This window comes from Chiroxiphia lanceolata, chromosome 4 (assembly GCF_009829145.1).
Source record: "Chiroxiphia lanceolata isolate bChiLan1 chromosome 4, bChiLan1.pri, whole genome shotgun sequence".
Lineage (NCBI taxonomy): Eukaryota > Metazoa > Chordata > Aves > Passeriformes > Pipridae > Chiroxiphia > Chiroxiphia lanceolata.
This window is the reverse complement of record NC_045640.1, coordinates 46,309,421-46,311,641: the sequence shown is the minus strand read 5'-3', so window position 1 is coordinate 46,311,641 and position 2,221 is coordinate 46,309,421.

Sequence of the window (2,221 nt, the reverse complement as noted above, 5' to 3'; positions counted from 1 at the left end):
ATACAGCCATGGGCTGGCATCCAGAAGAAGTATTCTAGATAAGTCTAGTGGCAAACAAAGTGGCAGCCAGATCCTGTGTGGCCATGTGACTATTGGAGACTATTTTGTATCCTGTAAGTAAACCTTGTTCTTCCTTTCATCTCGAAAAAGGATATTCAAGCTCTCTCCATTTTTTTTCAGTTGCTGACTACTTTTTAATCTCAGCCTGGATTAGGCTTCGAGGAAAAAGCAAGTGGGTGCTCACATTGAGCAGTTGTAGCCAACAAAGATATGTGCTCCATGGTATTGTTGCCAAGTCCCCTGTATTGGTGGCAGGTGCTCTTTGCAGTGCACAGGACTAATGTCTGAACAGTTCAGTCTTAGCTCCCGGCTCCAAACAAACATGGTGAACAAATGCATTCCAGAAGATGCCTCCGGCAAGCAGCACTGTGGCTTCCCTGTCATCCCTCGGGGGACTGCACAGTTTCCCTTTCCCTGGTTGTCTGGGCTTCCTGGGAGGTCGCTGCTGATCTACCTCAGGTACAAGCAGCTGCATCTTAAGCAGGTGCCTGCGTGCAGCTCTTTCCTCAGGATCCCTGTCACCACAGAGTTTTGTCTAACCCAGACATTTCCTCTAGGCAGGCCTGGAGGATGGCAGCGGAAACACGTATTTCCCTGCTTGCAAATGCAAGAGTAATGTGGGAGCTTCAGCTCTACAGAGGCTGTTGAAAGGCTGGTAAAGAGTCCATTAAGTAAAGTGCCTGTTTCATATCCAGTGAAGATGCAATGTAAACATGCCAAAAATTCTCTGCCAGCAATCCTCTCCACAAACTCAGAGTTGTTGGGAAACCAGCTGCAGACAGTTGCCCAGCCTTCACCTCCTTTCTGCTCCTGGTTTGCTTTGCTTCCATTCTCTCTCTCTTCCCTGTATAGTGGTGTTCAAAAGCAAAGTGAAACAAAGGCTGAATGAAGCAGTAGAAAGCTCTGCTATCTTGGCAGAAGTGCAGAAAACCAAGTATGTCCAAGGCAGTAGGCTCCAAAAGCCAGAAATGGAGCATCAAGGAATCTCAGACTAAATCACCTTAACTCTGCACAATGCTGAACAGATAGGAATAGTCCCTCTGCTTTGCCAGCGGCAGGACTGACACGGTGAAACAGGGGATCTGCAGAAGGGTGTTGAAGCTCCCCTGTGGTAGGTGGTATAGGACCCAGTGGGGCCTTTCCCTGCCTAGTTTGGAGCATCTCCTTCCCTCATTGCATGGTGAGCAGGAGGTCTGTGCTGGCTGCCAATCACATGGAGATGGTGAACTGTGTGTATGTGTGTGCCTGTGCTCTTTAGCAGATCTGGTCCCATATGATGAATATTTCTTTCCAGAATCTACTATTCTCTTGTATTCTATTATGTTCATTATTTTCACTTGATTTTAAAGTATTGGATTGTTAGGCAGTACATCACAGTTTCAATAAATGCTACTAATTCCTACACCCACAGAAATATAATTTACTCCAGTTTTTTTAATCTAATCTGTACTGCACTGATGAGGAAAATTATTAGTTTTGAAATCAGACAGAATGATAGGGAAGAGCCTTTATATCTTCCAAGTTTGTATCTAGGCCCCAGATGGAAACAAGTCCCAAATTTATGCTGAGCAGAGCTGCTGCACAGGGTGACGACTCTGTACCCAGTGCCTGTGCAGCCCTGGAGCAAAAAGTCAGCACAGACCCCTTCCAGGTCTTGAGCTGCAGCTGGAGAGAGGAGCCGCCAGGTTCCCATGTCCCTCTCAGGTATCTGGGGGTCAGACTGCCCTCGGTGAAAAAGCTTTCCCCCGGCAACCTGCTGGGATGCAGCCAGGCTTGGCAGATGCTTGATCGCCTCTCAGAGACCCTTGGGATGAAGTGCTTGTGTCCTGTCAGGCTGGTATGGCTCTGCAGCAGCTACATAACACCAGCTACCCCTGAGGGGCTGAACCTCAAGTGTCTGCACTGGGACTGAACATCTTACTTCGCCCCTTCCTCCAAAGGTAGGCAGGGCACTTGAGGAAATATCTGGTAGCTGGTTTCATGGTACCTCTGCAAGGCCAAAGTCTCGCTCCTGCTGTTTTACATTTTGCTGCCAGGCTGGGGGTGTTTTAGTAAGCCACAGCTATTTACCATGCTCTCTGGAACTTCTGCTGTGCTGTGCTCTGTCCTGGAGACTGCCTGGGCTTGAGGCTCTCACCAAGGCTGGGAGGCACTGACAGTC